Genomic DNA, 15,191 nt, shown 5'->3' with positions numbered 1-15,191 from the left:
CGAAAGCTAATCTAGATTCGTCGCAATCCACATTAATTACGTCTCTAAATAGCAGCCGGCACCCTGCAAGTACTATGCAAATTTTTGGACAGAAAACCGCTTTGTCGCGGTTTTTCGTCCATAATCTGGCGCTGCAAAATGACACTTTTTTTATGTGCTTTGACCCATTAATCAAAAAAATAGATTTAAAAGACACTTCGAGAGATTTTATATGGAAGGCCGCACAATACTTGTAAAGCGTTGATCAAATAATTATGACGTCATATCAACGGGCCATTTGAACTGCCTTTGTTTTGCTGAAGTAATGAAGCAGGCTTTTGTGGTTACATCAATTAAGAGAAAATAGTTTACTTTTTCTGGTTACGTTTCTTTGCACTCGCCCAAACAAAATTTGATCGTCGAAGAAAATTAAACTTGAATTAAAGGAAGACGTAAACTGAAAATAAAGCTGGTAAAGACTTCCTCTAACTTGAGCTAAGAAATCCATTTGAAGTAACAAGCAACCTGCTTTGAAGCATTAATATTTGGTGTCCAACCAAACATAGGAGTTCTTTTGTTGAGTTGATAAACTCAGAATATTAGATTAGGAAATTACAAAGCATATCAAAATAACATCAACAACATTTTTACTGATTTAGGGGAATTTGTGCTAAGGAAGATGAAAGAGATCACGGTCAAAATTCATCTTGTTACGGTCTCATGAAGCTCCTTCTCCTCCAATATAGGACCTCTAGGAAGTATTTTTCGTTTGAAAAGAGTTTTATCTGCTTCTCATAACTTTAATAAAAGTGAAATTAAGGTACTTATTGCTGTCAAGTTTTGGAAACTTCTCGTGAGGTGCATGGTGATTTATCAAAGGCGATAAAGAATATAGGCTCCTTTCAGTCACCAAAAACTAGTCAACAAAACACTCGATGAACTCGAAAGCGAAAACTTCTTTGGCCTTGAGGCAAAACAAATTATTACCTCCCCAAAAAGCTGAACCCTGCAAGTTTAATATCAACTGTTTTACTGACAACTATTGAATTTGCTTTGGTTTGATTCTTTGTCCATCATCTGTCCGCAGGAAAACAACACTAGGATGTGCTTTGAAACGTTAATCTTAATTATTTTTCAAAGTTCTCTCGTCGGGAAAATTCTTCGTTAATTTCGGTGCGATAACCTTGCTTAGCGTAAAAAGTGAGAAGGAGGGTACGATGGAGCTTACCCAACTTACCCAGCTTACCCAAGGGTAAGAGGGAGCTTACTCCCTCCCTTTTTCACATTATTTTAAAATTCCTTATGCATTATTTGCTATTATACCATCCCGAAAGAGTATTGTACGCTGCACCGTAATGCGCTATATAAGTAAAATGAAAAAAGTTATTATTTTCATTATCATTAAGTGATAGTTACCTCCAAAGGTGATTCACATGAAATCGATGCCAGTGGTTTGTCAAACATACACAAATAGAAACACTGAAACAAAAAAAATGCGTGCGTAAGGCAATCGGAAGAGAATAAGTAAGAAAAAAAACCGACGCAAGGAGAATATGGACGTTCTTCTAGTAGTCTGCAGACATGAATAATAACAAAGCGCAAAATTGACACGATAACCGCAGATTAGATTAGCTTGATGTAAGCGCGAATGAAAAATCTGAAGAGTGTTTCGAGGGAACCGGCACTAACAGCCCGAGCAAGTCACGTATCGTTGAAATATTTTTTGCTGCAGTTTCCTTCGTTATCTTGATGAGACTTGAAACAAACTCGCCTGTGATCACTCAAGGATTACAATTGAGGTGGAACATAATAGTTGCAAAATTTGAAATCGGAACGGAGACAGGACTTTGATTATTATCGGCAAAGAAAATATACCTTTCCCAGTCTATTCAAGCCTTTAGCAGAGTTATCTTCCATAGCCATTCGAGTTCATACGATAAGTTGAGACACTCAGTAAATCTTGTCATAAAATCGTGAGGCGTATCAAAATAGCATCACTTACATTTGCACAAAACAATATTTCAAGGATGGGACAAGAAAGCGTGGTGAAACTTCACGTTGTTGCTGAGCTGGCTAATCTTTCTTCTCCAAACAGTCGTCAAATCTTTTAAACGAGTATCAGATCCATCTTAGGATGGAAAGTTTTTTGGTCTAATTTAAACTAATTTAACCTCGCTTGAAAGCAGTTGTAGTTTTGGTTATCCTTAGGTGTAACTGAAATAAAGTCATCTTACCGTTCTCAAATTTTCAGACACCTCATAGCAAGATAGTAGTACTTGTTTTGCGATAAAGAATAGAGGCTGCTCTCCGTGATCAAAAAAGCACCCCATGAACACGAAAGCGAAAGCTAATCTGACTTCGACACCAAACACATAAATCACGTCTCAAAATAGCTGCACCCTGCAGGCTATATCAATTGTTTTACTGACAACTATTAATTAAATTCACTTGATTTGTTATGATGTTTAGTCATCTTCATCCCAGAGAGAAAAATTACGCTTAAATGTGTTTTGAACCGTTGATCTTTATCATATTTTAAACTTCTTTCGCTTGCAATAAGTGTGGAGTTCGAGGCTGATGACCTCAAAAGTTATAGATATCTCTCATTATTAAAAACTGGATCATTGGATAATGCAATTCAAGACTTTTCATTGGCTTAGCCATTATGGTAGAGTAGCCAATATACCATAAACTACGATATGGTAAGCGTACGCATAAGCTTAAATTTGAAAGGGAGCTAAAAATGTAATAAAATTTAATCATTTAATGCAGCGTTTTTAATAAAACAATTATTCCACTTGCGTTTGTTGGCTATCTATCATCTCATATCCAACGCGTGCTCGTGGAATAATTGTTAAATATCGCTGGGTTTCTTAAACATCTCTGATTTTTTTAAGTCCCGTCAAATTCTTAATATTACAAAAGATCCCTTGATTCAAATATTTTTAAAGGTAAAGTGTGACTTAAAATGTTTTTGTATTCAACTTTATACTAATAATTTGGGGATTTTTCCATGCGTCATCTGCATGTCTAATCTTTTCCCCAAAATTACAGTGATATAATCAGAATTTTTAATACGACAGAAAATCTATTAATTTTAAGCACCTCTCGTATAGAAAGTGTCGATGATGTAAGATGGAAGACTCAAATTATCTATTAAAAAGTATTGTATTGTAAGTTTTGAGGCAGAATTTTGAGCAGGGCCAAATGCTTGATTTGATATTCACTGACCCTCCCCTCCCTCCCCACTGCTATGTCCCAATACACTCCAACTTCCTTTCTGGTGTCCAAAACCCTGATATGATATTGAATTTCGAAGCGCTCCAATTTCCCAATGGTTTGTTCGTTTAGCATCGATATAAGTTTTCTCTTATTGCAGTTTTCCTTACAGAACGGTTACCGTAGCAACGATGCAGCCCTTAAGAAACACCATTCACACTTGCTTAATTTGCCCGTTATTTTCAAACAAATGAGTACCATGTATTGTCATTATGGGACTGTAATCAACGTATACAAAAGTTCAACCCTCAAAACCCGAGAACTAATTAACAGCTAACTTTTAATTTCCCTATTCTATTCAAATGTTATCGAGCAAACAGGTAATGAAAATACCAAACTTATTAGGAAGATGTTGTTATCTTGATCTAACTCCAAATTCTTGTAACTAATTCACAGGGAAACGTGTAACAGCTAAAGGGGAGAATTTACCATCAGATCGTGGGAGTAAGGTAAAGTCTGTTTACGAGCCTAGTAGCCCATTAGGCCGGTGCTTAACTCCGGTTTCTGTAGCATGAAGCGACTAGGAGTATTTCTACTCCCCCCTGGATGGTATGCCAGTCCATCGCAGGGTTACCCTCAGCATTAACTTTACCGGTATCCATTTCTACACCTGGGTGAAGAGAGGCACTGTGAGAGTAAAGTGTCTTGCCTAAGAACACAACACGATGTCCCGGCCGGGGCACAAACCCGAACCACTCGATCCAGAGTCGAGCGTACAAGCCATGAAGTCATCGCGCCTCCACAGATCGTGTGAGTAAAGGGGTTAAAATAGTCGATGCAGTTGCATTAATGCCACCTCACTTTTTTGATGATTTTAATCGCCATTTCGCCAGGTGAACAAGGCCTCGTAAAACTTTAAGATTCATTAGGTACGAACATAAATGTTCCCGGGTGGATTAAGCGCATTTTTTACATGATTGTCACACTCTCTTCCACAAGGATCATTGACAGGCCAGCCAGTCGTATCGCTAGAGTCGAAGCGGTTATAGATAAGGGAATAAGGGTTCTCATCGTAGCATACCGTTACTTCTTTCACTATCTCAAGTCGCGGCACTGATGACGGCAAAGTGTCCTTACATGTGTTAGTCACATGCTTGACAATTCGACAGTTGACGTTACCTTCCCGCCAATCAACCAAGTTGCCTGTTCCCGGATGACACACCAGTCAGTTGTTTGTGTTGCTCTTGATGAGGACCTGTCTGCCGAGTTGTTTGCAGAGTGAGAAGTTTACAGCGTTATAATCTGTTTCATTCAGTGGAGCTGTTGTTGATATGCCATAGTAGCCGTGTGCTGACCAGTTTGGCCTTGGTGTCACAACGTTTGTAACACTTGTAAAAACATCGTAGTTGGTGAACGTAGAACTCCAAACTAGAGTCCAGCCTCCTCCATCAGTCTCCATGTCACAGCAAACCCGAAACGCGTTAGACTGAGAGCCACCGATTGGATCTACCCAATAAACATCCCCGAGGGAGGGGAAGGAGATCGTAGATAGTTTGGTCGAGGTGGTACTCACAAGACTGGCAGTGGAGGATTTTGTTCTCCAACAAAATGTAAAGGAAAGTTATTCTGGATATGGGCAATGGCATCATATGGGTCTCCTTCTTTTATATTCACCGTGTTCACCCTTGGAGCACTAAACGCAGCAGTAAATTGTAAGGTATGTGCAACGAGATCAATCTTTGATGACCAGGTGCTAATTTCCCGCGCAAAATTTCCAAGGAAATAAAACATTGAAAAGCTGAGACGTGTAAATATGCAAGACCCTCACCCCTTTGTGTTCACACCTTGGTGCTTACCCCTCACCCCTTAGTTACATGCTCACCAAGACTTCTTACCATTCTCTTGTTTTAGAGCCGGACCAATAAGTTGTGGGCGTGTCCGAGGGTAGCAAGAGAGAGGACATGGATAACGAAGGTGGAGGAAGCATTTAAGTCCTGGCTTCAGATGAAATATGAGAGACTACAAAAACGACTCTTGCGATTAAAAAAGTATCAAGAGGTAAAGTGAACTAACATTAATAAGTGATGATGTCATCATTACCCAATGACGTTTGAAAAGCAAAAATAAATTATCAAGATTTTATCAACATCTTGAAAAATTTACCCTGGTATCTCACCACTTCGCATAAAAAAAAATAAAAAAATAACCTGTATGGAATTACACTCAAAAACGAAAAGGGGAATGTGAATTTAGACTTATTTCGGAGTGAGTAGATTGGGAAGCTTCTTATCTCCTGTAGGGGCAATTCAGTTGTCCTAAAATTAGAAGACAGATCTGTGTTAAAAAACAAAGCTTTCAGATTTCAAACAGACAATAATGGAGTTTCTCTTCGAATGTTCAACTCATTGACTCACGATTGAACGCAGATATGTAACATTTTGTTTATCGCATAAAAACCATGGGCCTTTACTGACAAAAAATTCGATGAATGACCCTAAATTGACATATAATCATTTGGCAAACACATTGTATCGAAGGATTATCCTATTAGCAATATTTCCTTTCCATTCTTTACTCTGAATTTTGCCTAAAGAACAGAAAAGTTTTCTTACCCTCTAATATTTACCTTTCTTTCCATGTCGGTCTAAACAGGTAATACTGAAGGAATTTAAGACATAGTTTAGTACGATTGTTTCAGGGTATACATGAATCTGTCTCCTAAGGAGAGGGTAAACAACCTTAACTGTTTTTGTCAATTTTTTTACTTTTATTATTTGCCTAAAAGTAATGAATTAGGACTGTGACACAGGTTAACTCGATCTAGAGGCAGATCCTTTCACTTCATGCCTTTTGTTCGCGTGCAATGCATTACCTGACATTCCGCCTCGTTTTTTAAAGTCTTAGAAAGGAGACTAGCGTACGCACCTTAATTATTTGAGTTTGCAAACCTCGATGAAAGTAAATTCTTAACTACTTTCATCAATGTTTACCTCCATAATCCTCTCTTTGCTTTCGTACTCCGCTCGGTAACTTTCAATTTTTTTCAATCAGCGTACAAATTTTGTTTTTATTTTTTTTGTTCATGAATCCTTTTCAGCCTAGTGCAATGATCAATCAATCAATCAATCAATTAATCAATCAATCAACTAATATTTTATTTACCCACATAGCGTCAAGGAGCTCATAGAGCTTGTTCACAATACGTACGTGCCTCCAAGATTAAGAATCTAGAAAACCTAATACATACTGTCAAAACCTAATTGATTAGAAATTAAAACAGCTAACAATTAATATTAAAATTTAAGTCTGTACAGTAAAATTCAAAGTCGCTTAAATACAGGTATAAAATGGTGAAGCAATAGCTTAAATAATTTAAAATTAAGATTAAAGATTAAGTTTGTACGATGAAATTGAGAGTCACTTAAATACAAGTATAAAATGGAGAAGCAGCTAAGTTTCAATGTTCTCAATAGTTTCTTAAAAAGTTTGATATTACTGGCCAGTTTTACAATTGTAGGTAATCCATTCCACAGCTGCGCACACATAGAAGTGAAAGATTTTTTTATAAAATTTAAATAAATTTAGGTGCGCACAAATTAATGCCGGTTCCTCTCAGATTGTACATAGTTTCCCTAAAACTACAAAAATCTCTGATATATTTGGGACCGTCGTTATGCAAACATTTATATAACAGAATAAGGTATTGTTGTTTCGTTCTCTGGTCTAACGTTTCCATATTCAAGATTCGCAGCAATTCATCATAAAGGGTAGACTTGAGATAACCTAGCAGTGATCTAAGAATATAATAGTTGGCATCTTCTAGCCGATTCGCTTGCACTTTCTCCAATCCAAGAAAGAGGGGGCAATAGTATTCAAAATGAGGGAGAATGAAAGTTTTATAGAGCCTTAACATAACATTGCCAGGGACAAAACGCCTAATTCTCCTAAGTGCGCCACTGTTAGCGTATATCTTTTGAAGCTGTTTAGTAATGTGATCCTTGAAAGATAGCATACTATCAAGTTCAATGCCAAGTATTTTGATAGATGGCAGTGTCTCAATGACAGAGCTGTGTATGGCCAGGTATTTATTCATACTCGAAATTTATGGAGCTTGTCAGGCACCTAGCTTAGATAGCTAATGAATAGAGTAGAAAATAAATGAAAATATAATACTAACAAGTTACAATAAAAGTTCAGAGATGATAAGTAAAATATAAGGTTAACTAATTAATTAATTAATCAATCAATTAATAACATTATTAAATACACTAATATAACTATATACATGCTACTGAAAAGATAGAGTACTAAAACTACATATAGAGTAAGAATTACTTTAATTCTAAGAACTACAAAGGGTACAATTACATACGTCAAAAGTAATTTTCCTGATACGTGTTACAAACTCTTTAAGTGTTCGTGAAGTTCTTAAGTCATTATTTAAAGAGTTCCAGATTTTTGGACCAAAGTACCCGAAAGTGTTTAGCCCATACTTAGTAGTGTTGACTCTGGGTTGTACAAGAATCAATTCGCCACGTAGGTTGTGTGAGTTGTTTACTTACAGGGACCAATGGGTACTGCTTGCGTCTTTGTGTTGTTGATCACCAGATGATTCTCTCGAAACCACGATGATGACCGCTCAAGACCATTATTCACTACAAATTCGAGAACCATGGGCGAGACGTCTGAGGCATACATAGTTGTGTCGTCGGCGTATAACCTCAGAGATACATCCGGTAAGGCGTAGTTCAAGTCATTTATATAAATTTTAAACAGCAGCGGTCCGAGGAGGGACCCTTGGGGAACGCCCACCATTACTTCTGAGTAGTTGGAGCAAATACCGGACAACTTAACTCGCTGTCTTCGCCCCAACAAATAGGAATAAATCAAGTTTGATGCAGACGGAGAGGAGCCATACGCTTGTAATTTAGCCAATAGGAGGTTATGGTTAATAGAATCAAATGCTTTGGACAGGTCCACTGCCACGGCTATAACTGCCTCCCTTTTGTAAAGGATTCGCCTCCAGTCCTTAGTCATCTTCAAGAGTGCGGTGCAAAAAGAGTGTTTCTTCAAGAATCCAGATAGATTCGGAGAAAGATGTTCATGGAAAGCGCCGTACAGCTGGTCAAACATAACCTTCTCGTACACTTTAGAAATGGCGGTAAGAATGGAAACAGGACGATCATTTTCTTTGCGTGCATCCTCATCTTTTTTAAATACCGGTGTCAAGTTCTCACTCTTCCATTCGGTTAGCCATGATTGGTTCATAATCAGATAGTTGATCAGCTGTGTTCTCCTCCGTTAGGATGGGAGCAGCTAGCCTTAAGAGACGCGGTGAAGTTCCATCTACGCCAACAGCCATCCGGGGATTTAGATTGTCTAAGATTTGTCGAACATAACCACAGCTCGCAGGCTGGAAGACAAACTGATCTAGCAGCATTTTGCTAGCGATTAGATTTACACTTGGATGATCGTTGAAGTCATTTTCACGGTCATTTGTTGAAACTACATTGGCGAAATAGTTATTAAACATTTACACCACCTGTCTGGGTTCCGTCGTGACCACACCGTTCTCAACAAGAGTTATGTTACTTAGTTTATTTATGCCAAAGTTAGGAAGAAGAGGCTTCATTTTCTTTCAAAATTCACCAGGATGTTTCGCTCCCGATGCCGTGTCGTAACAAAATTTACTTATTCCTTTGCGCTTAAGTGAAGTTACTTTATTACGCTGTTGCTTACAAGCAACAGCGTTGTTGATTAATTACGTTGCTTTATTACGCTGTTGCTTATGATGAGACGAATTATGGCCGCGCTAAAGCACGGATGACATCAGATCTCAGGGGGCTTGTCAAAAGTTCCTAAGCTAAAACTGGGTACTGAATGACATAATTTAAAAAATCACATGCTGTTATTACAGCAGACTCGGCCGACATTATAAAAAGGTAACCCCACCCCCTCCCCTCTGAGGCCTTAGTATACCAGTGAGCCCCCTCTTTGGCAGTCAATTTTTGATCGTCCCTACTTTAACAGTCTTCTAGCGACGACTGACTCCTTCTCCGTCCTCCTGAAAAATAATGTGATCCCCCAAATTTCCCCTCCACTGCGATCAATAACAAGTGGTCTCTAATCTCATAATGAATAACAACATTTTCTAATTAACATTATCACTTACTCTTTCTTTAAAATGGGAAAGAATGTTTCATTCAAAAAGTTCTTATAAACTCTGAAGCTAAAAGATTTAGAACAGTTACGCACGTGTTAAACAAAGTCGTTGCCATTAATGAATTCACATCAGCCCTCTAAAAGGTTACGAGCCCGACAACGTTGGTAAGTAACAGGCTGAAAAAGGATAACCTCGTACCTTATTGAAGGAGTTGAATATTAACCAAAATGCTTATTATTTTTGACAGGTCATTTCAAAAAAAGAAGATTTATCTTTATGATATTTCCGTTTATTTGTGTGTCGCTTTTTTCACGAACTCTGTGGGTAAGTGAAACATGTAATGAGTCAACGTGAGGACTGAAGCAGTCAGACAATCAGGTGTAACATTAAAACCTGTCGTTCTCAGTCAAAGTAATGGTCACACCATATCACCTCAGAGCGAGACCAGACTCATCCCCAATCTTTCCCTCGCCTAAGGACCCGTTACTATATATCACCGGAGGAGGACGGGGATTTCAAGGGGTTCACAAAGTATTTAGGGGGAGCAGAGGGGGATGATTTGTCGCTAACGGGATATAAAGGGGGGACGTTAGGAAATTGAGGGTCATTCCAATACTACAGAGCCCTATAGGAAGGACTAAGTCAGATGAATTTTAACTGTGATACATGGAAAATATTCCAGCTCTCTTCCCCCCTCTAGGCAATAATAATGAGGCCTCCATTTTCTATTTCAGTTGAATTAGGGCAGATGACTAGCGTAACATTTATGATCTATCTATAACGTTTCCTGCATGTTGGAAAAGACGATATCAAATGTCACTTACATTTTATTGTTCTCAATGTAATTTCCATCTAAAAGATATAAATAAACTACAAAATTAAGCGTCACTTAGTGTGAAAATAAAGTAATCGTTAGACTAAAACAGCGCTAAAGGTTTAAATAGGTCTTTAAAAGGTAAAAAATACTAGGGAAAAAGAGAACTAGAAATGTTTCAAACATAAAGCGTATGTAATAAAGGGTATCCAGTTGAACTTTGCCAGAACGCTATGTGGCTGTAACAAACTGTGAGTCATTGGCGTGTCTATTAGCTTAAAACTCCTCAAAGATGTCAGATATTTTGGTTCTGACTCCTTGAAATCCCCCCCCCCCTCCCAGCCATTGCAACGTTCACACATGCACAGACGTCAATCCAACGACTGTTAGCGCGCTTTTTCCCACCAAACGCGTTCTACGACGAGGAGATGATTTTCTGATATCTAACACTTTACATCCCTACATCAGTTATCTATTCATTTCCTGGTGCTCACAGGAATTTGGTTAACAGCCAAGCGCTTCTTTTGTTTGAGATCATTTCCTTCATTCTCGTGACCTTAACATTTCATTCAGAAGTGGAAATATTGTAAATGAAATTAGAAGTTAGTCACTTTTAGGGATCGAAGGGTTAATTCGAGAGTGGTTTTTTGACATTTGATTCACTTGCCTTGCCAAGCTTCAGTTTCATTTTAGTTATGGATATCTCTTGCTGGTGCGCATTATCTCCAACCCTACCCTTTGCAGTCTGCAGTTTTTCTATCTCATCGTTATGCTCGTTGATCTTGTTCATTAAATTTGTTACACCAGATTGAAGCCAACCGCCTTCGTTGCTCAGCCTGGAGATTGCACATTTTAGCTCGGCTTCTTTTCTATTTCAAAGAGGAAATCAGAGAAGAAAAACCGGTTGAACTTCTTAGATCAAATGTTTGAGATTGTCAAACATGTTACTGCGTATGTTCATAAAATAAGGGCTAGGCTACCCAGTGGTATTCACCTTGGCTCTGAATAGCCTTTTTAACCTTTTATACCATAACAACAGAATACATATTCTCCATACTGTTTTCTATTCATTTTTAAGACTCTGGCAAGGAGAATTTGCTCAACAATCAATTGCAAGAGCTTCTCCAAATGGTGACCATTTCCTATATTCCTGTGACGTTAATGCGTAATTCGAGGGTGATATTGTAAAGAGAAATATGAGGCAGTCATTCTTAAGCTAGAGGTCCAAGGACTCAACGTTTTGGTTTTGTTTTTTGAGGGTCCCAGTCAAAATAGGCTCGTTTTCTTTTCCGTTCAACGTGATATCGAGAGCGTAAATAATAGTGAGTGACTTATTTGTTAAACTTTATTCAGTATTACAAATCAAGAGAGGATTTAATAATGGAACACCTACCGATCCCTTTTTTTTCTTTCTTCCTGAAAAAATAGAACAACAACAAGCAATAAATCATAATGCACGTGTACTAATAGCAAGGGGAACGATTTCATATACATTTTTATCTTCGCGAACTTTAAATTTCCTCTAATTTTTCTTTCCAATACATGTTCTGTTGATGCTTCTTTCTTAAGGAATTGATTTGTGATTGATTCAACTGCCCTGGCTGAGCTCAGTCCACCATTCTTGAACCTTCAAAACAAAGTGCAAAATATAGGGATCTAAGCGACGCATGCGCACTGAAGTTTCACTACACACCAGCAGGTTTTACAAATCCACAAGCCGTGTTGCTTGAGGAAGGGCTGGGCTTTACTATTCTGGCACCAAATTCAATTGACGAATAAAAGTGTTACATTCCGCAACTTACACGTAAAGTTTGGTTTACTCTGCTGCTTTCTTTCTGTACAACTTTAAACGTCGTACTCATTGCAAGCAGATTCTCTCGGTCTTTCTTCAACACAGATTATTAAACTGCTTACAGTACAGATTATTAAACTGAAAATGGAGTGTTAATTTAATTTACTCCATTTTCACTGCATTAGTTTGCAGTGGGGAGGGGCTAGAAATGAACATAAAAGCTATACGTGCTAGTCCACCCTTCCACCCATCCCACCCCAGGGGAGAACATCCATCACACAGTAATTTCGTGTGTGGGAAATTAACGTCTCCTACCCCAACCCTGCAGGAGACGGGACCTCCATTTATTCGTCCCTATCCGAGAAAACTAGAATATCTGACCATTTCTTGATGTTATAAAAAGGTAGCAAATTCTTCTCAATTATTTTAATACCCTGAGTGTTGGTCTGGCCGGGGCTCGAACCCTCGACCTCCAGCACAACAGTCCAGCGCTCTTTCCATTGAGCTAACCGGGAGGCGGTGTAAGGCGAATGTAAGGCGGTGTAAGGCGAGTGTTCGACAGACAATTTCGAGATAATTTTTGCGAACAAGAATCTTGACTGAAAATTTCTGTAGCCTGACAACATTACCATTGCTGACTGAAAATAAACGACAAAAACTTCACGCAACATCTATTGCATCTGAGGCTGAATTCATCTTAGATGGAGCATCATCATTGGGTACGAACTCGAGTCGTGAAGGTCATCTGTACAATTTTTTTTTTTTTTAATTTACCTGGAAAATCCTCAAGTAAAATATCTAGAAAACAAATGAAGAAAGATCTGGGCCCTGTTCTTCAAAGGGTAGTTAACATATACCCACAGATGCAAGCCGTAACAAAATTATCCAGTAGATCACCTTATCCAAACTTCGAGCTGCGACATGAAGGTAACACAGAACGCAGATAACTACGAATCGTTAAAACCTTTCTCACTTTTTATTCATCCATTCTTCTGATTCCCTCGTTTCTTTCAACTGGCAAAGAGGAAAATAAGTCTTAGTAAATTCAGAGAACGAGGAAGGAATACTACCGTAGTAGCGAAGTTCATACCTCTCTGTTTAAATGCTTGGCCAAAATTTCGCCATCTCTTACTTTTCAAGACAGCACAAGAAAACATATCAGTGCACTATAGCCCAACCTTAGCAAAAGTACTATAAAATCGTTTTCTTTAACGAATGTTCGCAGTATCTCAAACCTTTAAGCCACGTGAGTCTTACAGCCAATAACATCACGGAAAAACTGAGCGACATTTTACATAAACTGGACTAACAATATTCTACTGACAACAACTATTCACTTGAATCTGATGATCACTTCCGCACAGGTTGTCAAAACGTCAGTCACCACCACCGACAAACAGTCCTTCTCATGACTACACTCTCCCGGATGATCGCACTACACTTTCACAATCCTCTAAATATAGTTTAACCCGCTCGCTCGTGTGACTGATCAGACTGTTTTGTTGTCCTTTTTTTTTGAAGTATTTTTTTTCTACTCGCCCTTCTTGATGATACTGAATATTGGTGATAAAGCTTTTGTTCTTGAGCCTAAATTTGAAACTGACTCTGAGTTGGGCCTAAAACATAGGTATTCCCATGGACATAAACTATATTGTTTTATTAAACTTGACACTCACCGAGCTTGCCGAATAACTTTCTTATCAAGTTCAAAAGTGGTGAGTTCTTGTTCTGTCAAAGCTACTTTTGAAGCCCTGCAGTGGAACGAAGAAATGTTTAGATACCACGTCTTGCATCAAAAGAGACGAAAAACCTTAAACACTTATCTAATTTCAAAACAAGTATGCATTTAAGTCTCCTCTGAAAACTAAATTGTAGTTTAAAAGAGTTATCATTGTCCAATGATTGAGGCAAATTAAAAAAAATTAGGAGAAACCGCGGAATAAAATCCACTGTCTATTCAAACTAGCCGCAAAAGCGTGAGATTTATCTTAAGGGAACTAATCATATCCAAAGATACCCGAAGACTTCCGAGGATGTTCCAAAAACTTCTGATATCCCGAGAAGTTCTGATGTAACCTTATCTCTTACGCTCTCCAATACAATAAACTTGAGGCCCGATTGTACCCGAAGACACCCATAGGTTTCCGTGGACGTTTTAAAAATTCCAAAGACTTATGAGTTTTTTTAAGTAACTCGATCATATCCGAGGACACCCGAACACTTCCAAAGATGTTTCCAAAATTTTTGATGACATCTCCAAGAGTTCGGATGCAACAATAACCATTGCGCTATATGCTATGATTTAGCCTGAGACCCTATCATATTTAGAGACACCCGAAGACTTGCGAAGATGTTCCGAAAACTCCGAATGATATCCCGAGGAGTTCTGACGCAACCCTATCTCTTGTGCTATGTAATGCACCTTTGTCAAAGACCATATTATATCGGGAGACACCCGAACACTTCCGAGGACGTCTCAGAATTTTAATTTTTTGCAAAAACTGATCTCCAGTACTATTTCGTACATTACTTTAGCTTAGGTTAAGCATATACACAAGCAATTTGCTGTTGAAGATTTTCGATTTCCTTCTTCTGGTCTTCAGCAGTTTTTGTTAGATCCTTGTATTAAAAAAAATTTAGTATAATCTCAGAGCTGAACAAAGAGTTTCCAGCAATCTGATTGGTCGAGCGGTTCCTTATATGACGCTATATAAACCGCTCCACGCGGCTTATATAAAAAGTTAAAATAAAATGTTAATAAATGTTACTAAAATGCTATGATTTTAGAAATTTCTCTGTTGGTGAGTTCTGAAATTATACTAAAACAATTATTCGCCTGAGGTTCAGTGAATATTGTCGATTAATCCGGTTCGCTCAAAATGCAATCGGATTCTGAAAAAAAAAAAATACGTAGTCATGACGACCTGGCATTGCAATGGACTTCATATGCCATATTAGGAAAACGCAAGGCTTGCACGAGCTTGTTTTCACGTCATCTTGATAAATTGCTGGTAACGAAAGGTCTCAAATATTACGATTTGTAAATTAAAGACATTTTATGATCATTACCCCAAGCTCGAGGGTAGTTTCCGTAGGGTACGTTCAACATGGATATCCAGACTCTATTTCGCTTTATGCATGTCAGTTAAATTTCGACGCTTCTGTTAACATTTCCTTTACTTTGAATCAAAAGTTTGTGAGTTGTCTTGGGCGAGATCTTTTCC

At 38.2% G+C, this 15,191-nt stretch overlaps 1 protein-coding gene across 1 annotated transcript in view; it reads right to left on the bottom strand.

Annotated features, from left to right (window-relative positions):
- LOC148731343 (sorting nexin-5-like) overlaps positions 1-15,191 on the bottom strand; it is a 301,059-nt gene that overhangs the window by 145,569 nt on the left and 140,299 nt on the right. The gene's annotated exons all lie outside the window — the stretch shown is intronic.

Source organism: Stylophora pistillata, chromosome 5, assembly GCF_964205215.1.
Source record: "Stylophora pistillata chromosome 5, jaStyPist1.2, whole genome shotgun sequence".
NCBI classification, from domain to species: domain Eukaryota; kingdom Metazoa; phylum Cnidaria; class Anthozoa; order Scleractinia; family Pocilloporidae; genus Stylophora; species Stylophora pistillata.
Note: the sequence above shows the minus strand (reverse complement) of the source record. Positions and strands in the feature narration are given on the sequence as shown.